Consider the following 15789-nt stretch of genomic DNA (forward strand, 5'->3'; position numbering starts at 1 on the left):
TTTGGAGGAGAACATACATTTTGGACCACAGATGGAGAAAACATTCACTGCTAAATGATAATGTGCATAGTTAGGAGATTGGGTCCCTTTTCTCTCTCTTTATTCTCAACCCAAACTGTTCCATCACAACATTTATTTCCAATATTTTCTGCTTATGATACCTGTTTGTGCCATTGAATGAAGCTTCTTTGTCTGAATGCTTTCTCTATCCTCAGCTACTCTCCTTCATCTCATGCTGACCTGATGACTGCCCCAACCCTAATATTATACATGAGCTCATCGACCAACTATTTTAATGTGAATTATGACATCAGTTGACACGAGTGGATGACGCAGGCCACATCCCGGGTACCAGCGGGTCTGCACAATGAAATGATACAGAGATACATGAGTTATCAGGCAGCTTCTGTGCTCTGGGATCACAGAACCAGGAGTTCAAAAGGGAGCAGCAATTCATGGAATTACTCCTACTATGTGGCATATGGAAGCAGAGGAAAAGAAACTGCAAATTCTTCAAAACACATAGTGTAAGTCATGGTTGAGTCTCTCAACTGAGGCCTCAGACTTCTTGGTAGTAAAAATATCCGTGCTGATCATCACTTGTGTTACTGTTTTATTTTGGATTATTATGATTTTCCTCCCATGTCAGTTTTTAATCTTTTTCGTGGGTCGGCCAAGCAACTGCAGCTCGAAGTGTGGAAAGTGCCCCATGTGCAGACACATACACACACATAGACACACACAAGGGACCTCAGACTGCTTTCCAGAACAACATTCAGTGACTGAGCACATCACTCTGGCCTCATGTCGTGGCTGCAAAGGCAGAGGCGGAGGAGCTCCAGCAGGTCCCTTCCACTGAGTGACTGGGAGCCAAAACCAAACCACCCATTCTGGACCACACCGTCCTGCAATTTAAGCACAAGTACTAAGTGCCAAATAGAATTTTGCATCGATCTTCTGCCAATTAAGAATAAGATGAAGTTCAAAATTGAGTGCTATCCAAGATATTACAGTTTGGAAGAGAGACAGTTTTCCATAGCAGAAGCAACACTACGCTTGTGTCTATTATCAACTTTATTTTTAGATGGCCAGACTGAATTTAATTGAAGCTGTCTAAGCTCTCAAAGTAGAAGAATTCAGAGGAGGTTTTTAAAGATTCATACACAAAAGTACAATTGCTCCCCTGGAGCAGGAGTTTTTTATTTTATTTTTTATATCTCTAGGCTTACCCAGCTCTTTAAACCATTCCAGGCTGGTTTCTGTTCAATTGTTACTCGCTTTGACGTTGACTCTGAATTGAACACTGGCTCTGGTGATGATCGGCGTGGAGAGCTATTGTTGTACTCCGGGACAGAGATGGGGCTGCCTGCGGGAAGGATGCTCGTGGCGGTTACACATGCTGATCCAAAACATTCCCACATGCACACACATCACCAAATATCCCAGGGAAAAAAGGCCTCTTCAGGTGCATAAAGAAAAGGTGTCTATAAAATCACCACGGTACAAGAAAGACCAGCTGTTTAAATGGCTGCGTGATAAAAGGAACAAACAGGAGTCTCTGCATACAAGCACTTCTTCACAGCTTTAGCATTACTTGTTTTATGTGGCTTTGCCCAGTTAAACAGCAGCTTTTTTTCCTTTCTTAAAAAATACTCGGCTCTATTTTATACACTCCACAGCTTTAGTATGACTATATATTGCTGTTTCTGTCTAATTTATTTTGTTACCTATGTGGGTAAAATTAATAGTGAATGCTGACTGACTTCATAAACTTTATTATGCCTTTGGGAAAACTTCAATGTTCTCATCTGGAGAGGCAATACAGGACATACCCACTGTATCACGGCACAGAAATTATGATTCTAAACTAGAAATAAAGGACGCTCCAGAAAAAGCAGAAGGAAAAACATTGAAGGAGTTAATAATGAACCACTTGTCTTCATTTTCAGCTCCTTTAATCCTGCTATTGTGCAGCTCTCACACAGGGCTAAATTGAATTACGGCATCATATTTTACGATTTCTCCATACAGCTGACCCAGTTTAGAGCAGGTTTGAAAGCATTAGCATTGCTTGAGGTTCAGAGACGCTGCTGCGGATTGCATTACAAGTCAATCAGTGCAGAAGTATTTTGATGTAATTTTGCTTTTGGATATGGAAGAACAGATACCCAAATGAAGGCTGGTATTTCCTTTTGTCATAACCATGTCATGTAATACAGCATGGCTTTCTATTTTTCTTTTTCATACAGTATCTATAGTCTCATTCTGGTTTTGTCTTTGTGTTTCTAGCCCTTAAATTGAATCCTTAGTTTATGTCTTCCAATATTTTTATTAACTTGTGCAGGAAGGTTGGAAAAAGTACTGCTGTATGGCTTTTTGCTGCTGTGTAGCAAGTATATTTATTTGCATGCCACTAAAAAACCCTAAAAGTGAATGCAGTGTTTCTAAACACCATGCCACTTCTAAAATGCTCCAAGCAAGCAATTCTTTATCTGGATTTTTCCCATTCTGAAGGGCAGTGCTATCTACAGCCGTTTTTAGCCCATAAACATGGTGCTCAGTTTAAATACATTTTGAGCAGCATGTTCCAGGTAAAGCATTTCATTCTCTCAAGGTCATTCTTAATGCTTCAGGTGTTAATTTGTGTTGTTCTTGAAGTATTCTTAGTATTGATAGTAGAGTCCTTAGTATATGTTATATTGAAATATTGCTAATGTATGAACTGTAACATTACATTTTTAATCTAATCAATCAAATGGCATGCATATGCAGTAGATGCTTGGCTTTTACTAAGATTAATTACCATGTGCTGTGAAAACGAACCCTGTAAGGTGAAATATTGCATGCACACAGACACACACAATGAGAAGAAAAGAAAAGAAAGCGAATTGTACAAAGGGATGAGCACTATAATAAGTTAATAACTAGTTCTGTCATTCAATACATATGTATAGCCTTTAAGACAACACAAAACAAAGATTAAAAGCATGTTAAATCGACTATCTATTAAAGCATTTAGAGCTTTTCTCCAGATTCTGCATGAAAATTATCCAATCTGTTGCAAAACTGAACACTTGTCTCCCAGATGGTGCTCAGAGTCTGTCTGAGAAAAACCCCCTTCCATGATCTGTGTAACAAATCGTGCATGGTTTTGTTCCCTCGGCTTCATTTTATGCATTTGAGGACATTTACACTGAATATTCTACGTGGGGATGACTATGTTTGCATTATAAAATCCAGTGGTGGTGTATTTATATGCCTGATTGCTGTCATCAAGTGGGAGGTGCTTCCTCATGGAATATGGCAATGTCTCCCTTTCACTGGCTGGAAGATGCAATCATTACACTCACTGCTGATACCGATCTGGATCATAATTCTCACAGGTCATTGGTAGTCACCCATTAAATAATGAGTAGCTAATTGCTTCCTTTGAACTGTAGTGGAAAGTTAAGCTTCTCTGGCAGTGTTTTGAGGGAGTGTTTTACCTTGCCAAGTAACAGTTCTGATTGAATTAAAGCCGCACTAATACTTTTATAATGTTATTAAAATGGCCATTGTTCATGCACCAGAACCGCATGGATTACCTTGTTGGCTGAGGCTGTAGTCCAGCTGGAAACCCAGGGAGAGATACTACAGCAAGAGAAGCTCATCTGCAGCACATGGGGCTGCTCTTCAGCCTTTTTGTTCTCACAACATTTTTTTTTTAGTGTTTCCACTGCCTTAGTTTCTGCTTGTAACATGCAGACACCAGTGAGTTTGTGTTTCAGGAGAGTGTGTGAAGATTAGGATGCTGCTGGTGGTGAATTACTCAAGTGTGTGGTAGGGGACCATATGTGTATGTTCATTCCTCTTGTGGAGAAGGTCAGTCTTATTATCATTTCTAAACAGTTTCTCCAGCCTTACCCTGCAAACACAGCAAAGTAGGTTTCCTTTTGAGATTGAGTCACTATCTGGTTTTCAAAACACTCCAGATAGAGGGTATTTGTTTATCTTGGATGTCAGGTGTAAGTCTGCACGTCTGAAAAGGCAGATGTCCTCACACCCATAAAGTGAGTGTAAAGCTTCAGCAATGAAGGAACTTGAAATACATTTCCCTGATGAAGCACTCTACAATACATCTTTCTTTTGACTTGTTCATTGTTTTAGCTCCTGTCAGAGAAGCAGCACATGTATTAAGTGAACAGGGAACTAGAACCTGAAAGTAAAATAATTTCTTTTTAGTTCATTTCTGTAACTTTTTAAATAGAGAAGTAATTGTCTCCATTAATCAGCATAACTTTTGTTAAATCCATGGGGCTTTAGAGACACTTTAGCATAACTTTCATATCTTGGAAGGATGAAATTAATAAAGTTCAAAAGTTGGGTGGATGGCAATTAGACATATAATGCAGCAAAACTGCAGGGGAAGAATTGAGCTGGTAAGTCCTCTAAAGCATAATTCTCCATGTCTTCAGAATGCCAAGGGAGACAGCCGGCATGGCAGACAGTAAAACTCCATATGATGCATCAGAACAGGGTCAGCCTGAGTGCTAGGTCAGGGCTTTTCCCAGTCAGAGGCAAGTATCATCAAGAGTAGTTATTCCACGATCTCTTTCTGGACAATCTGCTCTACTTCTTTAACCATCTGCAGTGTGGGAAAACTTCCCTTGTATCTTTGGAACTCCTCCTGCCCTTGCACTGCACGTGCTGAGGAGAATCTGGATCCACCTTCTCCGTAGCTCTCCCTTAGGTAGTTGAAGACAGTTGTTAGATGCAACCTTCTCTGCAGTGAAGCAATGACTTCTCTTCAACTTGTCTTTAAATGTCAGGTACTGCAGTTCCCAAGCCACATCATAGCTCTCTCCTAGTCGTGCTGCAATGTTTTCTGTCTCATCTGCAAGGTGCAAGAGTGTCCTCTTCATCAGCTCTCCCTTCATCAGGATCCCTTCCCTGGCTGTGTCCTTTGCAGCAGCATCGTGCCCCATGTTGCAACCCTGTTCTCACTCAGCTGTCGCTGCCCCAGCTTTGTGCTGCTGGCTCATGGTCACCCTTGGTCCGCAGGACCAAATTCCTTTTTTCCAGAGCTGATTCTAGCTAGTCAGACTCCATCATGCATTATTCTGTTCCAAGCTGAGAATTATGCTTTTGCTCAGTTATATTTTTGTCGACTCTCCAGCCAGGCAACCTCTCTCTGCCTGACAACCCCACCCTCCTGCACAGCAAACGAACTGGCCCATCCAATTTGGTGTGACCTGTGAGCTCGCTGGGGGTGGATCCCATGCTGCTGTCTAGGTTGCTCATACAAAAAGAGTATAAGCCTCCAGCATGTATCACATACAACGTTGGTAGACTTGCTTTAACCCACCACCTCTTTGAATCCAGTGGGACAGTCAGCTTTCCCCCTTGGAGCTGCCCTATCCAGTTCTTATCTCCTTGGTTTGGCTGAGGAGTGTCCATGCTGATGGCCACTTCTGAGATCCCGGCTGAAACCCAGGTGAGAGGCATGTGCTGTTCACCCCTGCACCACAAAGCGAGTCCTTTCATTAAAGGCAGCAATCAGGTGGGTCATGCAGAGTTTGGCCCTGGCAAATACTTTCTGGCTGATACCAGTCACCTTCTTGCCCATCATGTGCCTAGAAAGTCCTTGCCTGGGACTGAGTGGAGGCTTTATGTCAGCCGTTCCCCAGACCCTCCTCATCTTTGAAGATGGGCTGAACACTTGCTTTTTCTGGTCCCTGACTGACAGGACTTCTCAAAGATGACAGCAACCTTCCGGTCTTCAGATGCATCTTGCACAGCACCATGGATGTGGAGGCTTTCAAATGAGACTGAAGAGGCCCTAAGAAACCTGCTTTTGACCCTGCTTCGGAGCGGGGAGGCTGGGCTAGATAAGCTCCAGAGGGTCAAGTGCTCTATGATTCTGTGCTCAGTCTGTGTAAGCAGACCCTAACTTTCTATTCAACCCACATTGTGCTTGTACAAGTACATTTGGAAAGCCTAACGCTTCATCATCTGTGCAATGTGATATGGGTTTTACATTTATGCAGCTGTAAACCATTTTCCTCTACTAATAAACACCTCTCTTTTCATTTCTGTTTATCCTCCTTTAAATCACGGCACTGCCTTGCTGTCTTTCCTCTGTCCTTGTCTTGTAAGAAGGAAAAAGAAATGGGGAGGAGGAAAAAAAACCCAACAAAAACCAGCGGCTCTTGGAAAAAAATGATACTTGGGGAGAATCCAAGATCAACAGAGCAGCAAGCCCACTCATTGTTCTCTGTCGGTTTGGATCTCTTCCAGCCCCTCCAGGTTTCTCTCTCTCTTCCCAAACTGCTTTCTGCATTCTCACATATGTTATAGAAAGCACTGTGATTTCAGAGAAGGGCTTTAATTCAATAACAGCTTGATCCACAAAAGAAGTTGTCCAGTTTTAAAAGGAGAAGATGAGGGGATCTTGTTGCTCCATCTCTCCTTAGTGTGTGTGTGTAAACTTGATTATTCTTAGCAGAAGATCCATATGTGCACTGTATCACTGAAGGAGAAATGGATGCCTTTTGCATATAATTAGTGGGAATAATTAGCTGTAAAACTGTTTGATTTTGGATTGCTCTGGCAGTACAATAAATATTTCAAATCCAGCACACATCAGACCTGCCAACATCTTAACAGTGAGAAGCACAATAGTTCAGCTTTGCATTTTGTCACAAAAATGATCCATTTTCCTAGTGCAGCAGAAAGCCAGTAGGGTGCTGGTATAAAAAGGCATTGATGAGAATGATTTTTATCTGTAATTTTAAGAGTTTCTTTCCAAATGTGATAAATCTTCAAAATTACTGATAGGCTCTGCGTAGCTGCTAAAGCACTCCAGCCTTTCTGATCTATGGGGCCACAGGTTGGAAAGAAGTTCATAACTTAAAAGTTTAAGCCATGAAAGCTTAACAAATGTAATAATTATTGGAATAATTCTCCGCGTATAAAACAAAAAGGTCAAATTGTCTCTGTGGCACAATAGCTATCCAAGCATTCTACCTGACACAACCCTTTGCTGTGTATCTGGTCGGAGCAAGAAGCTACAGTCGGGCACGGGCTCTGCTCTGCAGGGGCCTCCACGGGATGTGGCATAACTGGACAAGGATGTTTCTGAAGGAAAGCTGCAGTCAGTCTGCAACTCTTCAGGCCCACTGGAATGATAAGAACATCAAAGGGAACATCAGCACAGTTGTGGGAACAGCATGGCAGCATCCTCATCCCGTTTAGATGGAGCCTGAAAAGAACTGGCTCTCGCTGCTGCTTTTCCTGGTCTTGAGCGATTCCTACTGGGTTTGCCAGAGTTTCAATAAGGGTTTGTGGAAATCCCATTTCAGAGCTCGAAAACGGCCTGGGTGTCACAGCCTTACACCTGGGTGTCTTGTTATCAGAGACTGCAGGTCAGGAGCGCCAGGTGGGCTGGGGACCATTCCATACAGATTCTGTTTCTTACAGACGTGAGAATGGCAACAAACTTGGTGGTGATGGGGGGAGCAACCTTACCATAATGCTCCCTGGGAAAGCCTGCTACGTTTGGATTCTTCACAGACATCCATGGAACTTTCAGTCTGGGACCTGGCTCTGAGGAAAAGCAGAGATAAACCAGCATTAACACATAGAATCAGGGATTTTTCAAGACTATCTCTTCTTTTCCTCTCTGCGTCCATAGCTAAGCTGAAGGAAATTGGTCATACAAATGGACACTGCATGGCTCAAGAGATTACTGAGGTGCTTAAAGAGATGGAAATGTGTGTGTTCAGAAATATTTGAAAATTCTGAATCATCTAACTTTTCTGGATATCGTACTCAAACTTCTTAAACATTTTTTTCTTGTTGATTGTAGAATCACTGAATACCTTAGGTTGGAAGGGACCTCAAAGCCCATCCAGTCCCAACCCCCTGCCATGGGCAGGGACACCTCCCACTGGATCTGGATGCTCAAGGCCCCATTGATAACATTGTTCAAGCATGTACACAAGAGAGGTAAGCCCTGGTTAGTCAGTGTTCTGCAACTGTGCCTCTCAGAGAGAAGAGGGAAGGCTGTTACTGACTCCTGACTGTGGTCTGCAAATCCAGCATGGTTTTCCAGGGACTGTGACTGGGGAAAGGCCAATTCCTACCAAGATCGAGGCAGGCGGATTTAGGTCAGCCCCAAGCAGAGACAAAGCAACTCAGCTAAGCATATCACTGCTATAGCTAAATAAAGAAGTGATATTTGAAGCTCCTGGATATCCCAGCTTACCCTTTTAGGAGTTTTCCATCTGTAGACGCAAGGAGCTTTTACAGAGACCCATATTTAAATTCTCGCTTTGACTGCTACCTCTCACTGCTTTTGCCCATAACAACAATCAGATAAATTTGCTCATTTGACTTTCAGAGTCAGTGCTCGGTAGGTCTGGAAGTGTGCAGGGCTGGATGCAGTCTGCCTTCCAATGCCAGGCACTGCCTGTCCCCAGGATTCATTCCCTACATCCTTCACTCTCTGGTGGCTCTCACTGTGCCCACCACGATCACCACAACGTGTAAACATTGTCACTTGCAGATGGGTGAAGAACAGAGTTGCAGGTTTAGGATTTATGTCAGGTGCAGTTGCTCAGCAAAAAAAATCTGTCTTTCGGGGGGTTTATTTTGGGGTTGCTCAGTTGGTCTGTGAAAAAGAAAACCTGACGAGGTCCGACATCTGATTACAGAGTCACGGCAGTGAGCCCAGCAGAAATGAGAAACACTTGAACCAGCACATGTACGAGCTCTGGGCAGTAGTTTCTGCAGCCAGTGACTAAAGAAAGCTCCCACTATTCTGAGTCTTTGTTTCTTCCTAATGCTGTAATGATTTAGTTACACAGATCTGTAAACATCTATACATACGTATATAAAATACGGTGGAAGAAGAGATAGACATTTGTAAAAGGAACCCAGCAATGAGCTGTCTTGCTGGTTAGCCAGGCAGATGGGATTTGCCGTGCCTTTGGATGGGGTGGGTTACAAAGAGACCCCAGTTCTCAGAATTCTGCTGGCAGTTTGGTAGCTAAAGTCAACAAGAAAATAAAATGGGAAGCAAGTAGCTTGGGGGACTTTTGTAAGAGACAGATTTGTAAAGCTGGATTGCTAGCCCAGATAGCTACATGTGATAAGCCTGTGTGTCTCTATTTACATATTAACTGCAATTTGTCTATGGCACAATTAAAAAGACGCAATATGGGTTAGATCTGAGCATCAGCTGCATCAACAATAAGCTGAAGACTTTTGAGGATCGGTGCTGGGCTCATGTAAAATGCTGTGATGGTGCTGACTGCTTGGGGCTTGCGACAGGGAGCTTTCCTGTTTCAGGACCCTCGCTACAGTGTTTCAGAGACTGAGTTACAGAGATTTATTGAAGAGAAATGCCAGTTTAAATGAGCATAAAATGAAACCTAGGATACCACATTATTATCACTGTTCTTACTACTCCTGCAATTACTATCAAGCATATGAAATGCCACAAATATGTCTCCTGAAGAGCTGGCTGCATAAAAGAAGACAAGCATATAATGAAGGGGAAGGGTGGCAGAGAGAGACAGATCATCATTCATAAAAGCTGCTCGGTTTACGTTGTATTTCAGACATGTAAGTGATTTCATTGGCTTCAGTCAGGTTTCTGGAGCAGAGCCACAGAGCAAAAGTACATAAATATCCCTTCTTACCCAGCCATTAATAGTAAAAGGAGAAACGGCCAAGATTTGAAAGAGAACAAAAGGGAGCTACATCAATAGGATGCCAGAGAAGGGCAAAAAGGCATTTAAGGGTGAGGGGAATGGTTTGGTCTGTGGGGCAGTCAGTGTGGTGGGAGGCAGGCAGGAAGGGCACGCTAAAGCTCCAAAGAGGACAAAACAGTTTCACCTCTACTAAAGCAATGTTCTGCTGATCACAAATGACATCGATCCTGTCTGTGATATGAGGACCCTGTCACTCCTGAACATGCTGGTCCCACACACAATTGCACATGCCCAAGACCTTCGAAATTTCATATGGAATTTATTCTGGCTGCTTCCAATTTGAACCTTAAAAAATTATGGGACTGTTCTTAGCCAAATATCTAACCTCCTTCTGTAGTCCATTCGCTGCAGGTGTGTGACGCAGAACAGAGGAGAATGGGATGGGATGGGATGGAAAAGTACAGATAGGAATGGAGTGGAAGAGAACAGAATGGAATGGCGTGATCATTCTAGGATCTATTTATCTCAGCAATAGATGAAGGCATCTTTTCTTTCCATTGATTTAAAAGGCTGCTATGGTTTATGACAGTCAGTATCAATTCCCTTCATTAGCATTACAAACACATATTTAGAATCAGTTCCACGTGCAACACAAAATGGAATGCTCTGGAAGGGGTAAGGTTGGCAGAACTGGAGCTGCTATGCCCTTTTCCCCCTCTCAACTCACTCCATGTTTCAAGAGTATGATCTGGGATGCCCCACTTCAGAGTCGTTTCCCTCCTGCTCTCAGTCACTACCTTTCTCTAGATGTGCACATATTGATCTCTTTCTGGGTCCTGTAGTCAATAAGATGTGAAGTGTTTCTAAACACCAGTCTCTTTCTCACACACTGTCCCATGATAAGCATCCAAATTCTGTTGTCGGTTCCTGGTGCAGCAGTACTAAATAGAAATTAGGAATTTTGTTATTTTTCATAAAACCGGCAATATGCGCACAAGACTCGGCATGCATGAACAGATGGGCTCATGTTATATCCAGAGGTGGTACTAATCCAAAGCTTCCTCTCTGTGGTTTGGGGAGGTTGTTAGCAAAAAAGTTTCAAGTATGTATAAAAAAATACTGATACTCTCACTAAAGTTCAATAATTAATGTATATGACCTATTCAGAAGCATACAATGATTTACATTCAAACCCAGAATATTTAAAAATTAATAGGAAATAATAGTGCATCAATAATTGAAATCACAGGAATGTGCAATGAGAGTGCGCTCAGGACAGTGTATGAACCACTATTTGCAGCTTGATAGGAAACTGTTTAACATCAAAAAAATTACGAGGTACATTCTGTAAGCTCCTAAGGCTTTGTTATTGTTAAGCTAACATGATCCTTGGAAACACGGACACATGTACTTCATGGAAGAATTGCAGCGTGTGCTCTCACAGCTTTCTCCTGCCTGAAAATTGTCCTTTTATCCACAAATCTGGGAGGGCAATATGAAAGCATGCGGAGTGGCTTCACTACAGTGAAATCAGCACAACATGAACGTCATCTTTCTGGATTTTCCACTGTTTTACACACTGTTTCCTGTATCTTTCAAGAAGTATTGGTGTGGCAGCTCAGCAGAAACACCACAGTGGGGTTTGGGAGCAAGTGGTTCATGGCTTCACACCTGTACTGCGAGTTTTAATGCTCTTCCCCATCTGTCCCCTTTGTCTTTAATTCAAATGTCCTTTCAGAGAAGATTGGTTTCACACAGAGAGAAGATAAAAATCAGAATGCTTACCTCACATGCAATAAATTTATCATATTTAATCTTCCACGATACTGGTTAGAGGAAAAAAAATCTCAGATTCTGGTTTGTTAGCTTTAATTCATCTTTTTCCTAGACCCTAAACTATGAAAAAGATCTGGAAGGAAGCAGAGGATGCTTTTTTTTTTTTTTCCCAATCTGTATGTTATTCAGAGCTGCAAACACTGAAATATTCATATTAGGAGGTTGCTGAATTGCTGTGGCCCAGCATCATGAGGAAATGTCTGCAGCACGATTATACAGGGGCTGTTGTGGCAGCAGCAGATAAGCGGTGCTGCTCTTGTTTAAACAGGGAACCCAGCAAAAACCCCATAGTCCCCTGCATTCTTGGGTGCAGTGGGGAACACGATGGGCTGGGAGCTCCCCTTTCTTGCTGCAGACTGGAAGGAGGTGAGGTGGATGCAGCGAAGGCTCCAAACAACTGGGAAAGGTGCATAAATTACTGTGCGATGCAAGTGGGAAGCCATTGGCATTCTGGAAGGGCAGGCAGCACAGACAGTCCATTATCCCTTTAACCACATAACTGACTCCGACACAACTGCTTGATCAATCTGGAGGCAGATGCTATAGCGAGAAAACTATTCTAACAGCTTGGCATCTGGACGCTGTGATTGCTGAAGAAAGAGGAAGGGTGCGATGCGATGGGTGAACGGCAGCCTGCTGTGGCCCTTGCATTACAATCGAATACGTTTTCTTCATGGGAGAAGGCAGGTAAAGGAACAAGTGGGATTCAAAAATGCAACCGATGTTTTCCAATTAAAAACGGGCTGCGTGGTGTAGAAAGCTGATAGCGCAGTGAGTTTTGCCCATTGACCCCTAGCAGAAGTTTTCATAGAACAGCTGCACCAAAAACAGTTTACAAAAGTGTTTAAAGCTAAGCCCTGATTCACCCAAGGGTTTCTCAAGCATGTGAGCTCAAAGCAGCCCTGCAGGCAAAGACAGCACATCTGTAACTCACATCAACAATATTAATAATTATAACGTCATGTTCTTGAGCTTATTTAACAATTTGCTCTCACCTTTCCCATGCATAGCAGTGTCTAGATGTGTTTTTCAAATTCAGAGCAAGCTACGCAGAGGAAAATATGGGGGTAAAATTGGTCTACAGCCCACAAGTGATGTAAGTCCTTTACGGGTGCAGCATGGATTGATTCTAGTTGAAGCTCTGACCTTGTTATGAAAGATTTACGTGGAGAAGTAAGTCAAGTGTAATCATTTTCAATGATTTGGCATTACACAGCCCATGTAAAATCCTTGTTTATTGCTTTGTTGATGTTTATGTGAGAAAATAATAGATTTTTCCTGAAATATTAATGTAGAACAATAGTAAGGGGTGACAATATACCTGTTACATGCTGTTATATGTTGAAATTAAATGTTGCATAAAATGGCAGCATCTTTTTGACAGTGCTGGAAGCAAAACACCTCTGCCTTCCCTGTCCCATCGCAGCAGCACTGAGGGCTCTGGTGTGATGTATGGTCACAGCTTCATACAGCTCAGTATCCTGGCTTCCAAAGGGACCGAGGAATTGGTGGCGTTATAGAGTATCTAAGTCCTCCTACATGCAAATCCCTGTTCATTTGTGATAAATATTGCCCAAAGTAACATACTCTTCTAAATTACATGGACTTCTGTATTCCTTTGTTGTCACAGACCTTTCTCTGCTTTTAGGGGAAAGCAGACTGGATTTTTGCTGTCATTACATGTCAGTGGCATTACCTAAGACTTGGAGACTTTTCTTTCATTCTGTTACATCTTATGTGCTTCCACATGTACGTGACCAGAGGAAAAACATGAGCTGAAGCTGTCTGAATAACCTGCAAGTGTAAGAGTAACTGATGTTCTTCAGCCCCCACACTCCAGTACAAGCGTGATGCTGTTAAATCATACAGTGGCAGAGCTGGGCCATGCAGTTTACTGAAGGTAGATATTCTCTTTTCCTCTTCCTCCGTCAACTGACTAAAGCCACCTGCCAGTTGTGCTTTTTCTGTTGTCAGCCTCCAGGCTATCTGTTTTCGATATTTTTTATTTGTTGAGGTGGTTTTCCTGAAAGTCATAAGGTATAAGGATTCATGCTTTCATCGCATTAGCATCTTCCTTGTCTAGGATATTTACTTCCTAGAACCCCTGTTCCATATAAAAAAATGAATCATTAGCCTAAAAGGGTTTAAAATAAAGCCTTAAAAGGTAAAAGTAAACCAGTCAGAGATCAAGATGTAATGAAACCAAAATATTAATATAAAGGAAAGCTACAATATCCTCAGTGCCTACATGAAGGACTAATCAAACATAGGAGATGGCTGGAAGCCTCCAGGAGGATGGGGGGGAGCAAGGAGGGAGGTGGGAACACTGGAGTGGTTGAATGTGGAAACTGGGTACAAACAGGTCTCTGTATGAGCTGAGATGCATTTGCGCTGCAGGGAACTGGATGTGTGTGCCTGCAGTTAAACCGATGCAGTCAGAGCAGTGACACATCCGAAGTATTTTCAAATCGCACAGCCAAGCACACGGGCATCAGCTTTGTAAAACCCAGGCGTTCAAGGCATTAGAACTTAAAGACAATTGACTGGAATTAACTGTTATGCAGGAAAACTATTGTGGAGAAGTGAATGATATTTAAAGGGCAGGTGGTAAAGAAATACCACAGAAGTGAAATCTGAATTCTAGTAATAAACCTGAAACTAGTGCGATTATGACTAGGAAAAAAAGAAAGATCGGGTTCATGAACGACTGGCAAGACAGATTGGTGACTCTGTGATCTTTTTATAAGTTAAGTCATGTAGAAAAAATTATTAAGGAGAATAGAAACTGACAGCCGAGCTGCGTCACATATCCCCAGTAAGAGTAAGGAAGCTGTATAAAACCTTTGCACATAGCGGCACAACGCAATGGGGAAAAGGTCAAGGAAAATTAGTCCTGATTCTGTAGTACAAAGGACTAAGTTATACTGTAAGAGGTGGTCTTGAAATGGAAATCTCAATTACAGCGCTGCCCGAGCTTTAAAGGAAAGATTGTTGACGTGTTTAGGACAGGGACTGTCGCTGCAAACATGCATGGGCGCAGTAGCGATGTTTATGGGGGATGTCACGGGTGAGGTGGTGGTGTTCAAACTAGGGTCCAGATGCTGCTGAAGCCTCTCACTGGTGAGGTGTCACCAGAGGGGGGTGGTGCACACCAGTCCCTGTGCCTGTGCTTGTGTCTTCAAAACTGCTAATCCAGCCTACCTAGTGAATCGCACTGCTTTAATTAAAACCAGCATAAAAACATGTACTTCCGTGCAAATCCTCAGACTGAAGTGCTCACCTTCTATCAGATTTTGCCAGGTTTTGCTAAGTTGGTATAAATGGATCTAGAATCGCTTCCAGGGAGTTCATAATGCAGCCAGCGTGCAGGTGTTTTAATACCTACATGTTTATTAATCACTCTGTGTGTGTATATCAATGTATAGCGACTTTACCGTACGAGACACTTCATAACGCTAGTTATGGTTTCACTAGGGAATATTCCTTGTAGTAATTTTTCAGTGTTGAGAAACTTTTTGTTTGATAAAAGCAGCCAAAATTAAAGGGAGAAACATTTTTGTCAAAAATCCATTGTGGTCCTCTGTTGGCTACCAAATCGTTTTGATCTTCAGCAATTTTGTCAGATTTCTAAATTAGAAAAAGACACATCAAAATACTCCCTAGCATTTTCCTTGGTTTGTTCCTTTCAAGCAGAGCTTAACTCCAGGTTTTCAAGGTGAAGAGAGCTCACATTTCAGAGATACTGTTCCAAATGTTTCACATAGGAATGTGACCACTTTTCAGTCTTGTGGTTCAGAATCTTTGACTTTATTCCAGTCTCATTGTTTCAATTATACTGAATTATGGACATAATGTCTTCAATGCAGATGTGCTCCAAGTACCTTGATCCTCCACCCCTTCTCATCTGGAAAATGACTGGTAATTATAAGAAGCCATGGGCTTTGGTTCAGTCCCTTACCTAGATCAATGAAGACCTGAATTATGGAAAATTCCAAACCTCAGTGCTCCAAAAATTAACTTTGCTTGAAGTGCCCACATCAAAATTACAGAGACTGAGCCAGAGAATTCACTACTTTGGAAATGGCAGCCTTCCTCTTGTGTCTGAAAAGCTGTGAGCATTTCTCCTGATAACCGCAGGCATCAGCCAGCCAGCACATGTGCCAGCAGTAACAGCTCAGTATTAATGAAGTGCCGTCTTTTCTTTTGGAAATGAAATTCATTCTTGGCATTAGAACCCTGCCTTACATTGTGAAAGTAA

General features: G+C 42.3%; 1 long non-coding RNA gene across 1 annotated transcript in view; it reads right to left on the reverse strand.

Moving 5' to 3' along the window:
- Positions 1-986: 986 nt before the first annotated feature.
- Positions 987-15789, reverse strand: part of LOC138726521 (uncharacterized) — a 185316-nt gene continuing 170513 nt past the window's right edge. The window contains exons 2-3 of the long non-coding RNA XR_011338454.1: positions 7507-7584; positions 987-1366 (exon numbers count right to left, since the gene is read on the reverse strand). This is a non-coding gene — a long non-coding RNA (uncharacterized lncRNA). The remainder of the gene's footprint in view (positions 1367-7506; positions 7585-15789) is intronic.

This window comes from Phaenicophaeus curvirostris, chromosome 14 (genome assembly GCF_032191515.1).
Source record: "Phaenicophaeus curvirostris isolate KB17595 chromosome 14, BPBGC_Pcur_1.0, whole genome shotgun sequence".
Classification (NCBI taxonomy): domain Eukaryota; kingdom Metazoa; phylum Chordata; class Aves; order Cuculiformes; family Cuculidae; genus Phaenicophaeus; species Phaenicophaeus curvirostris.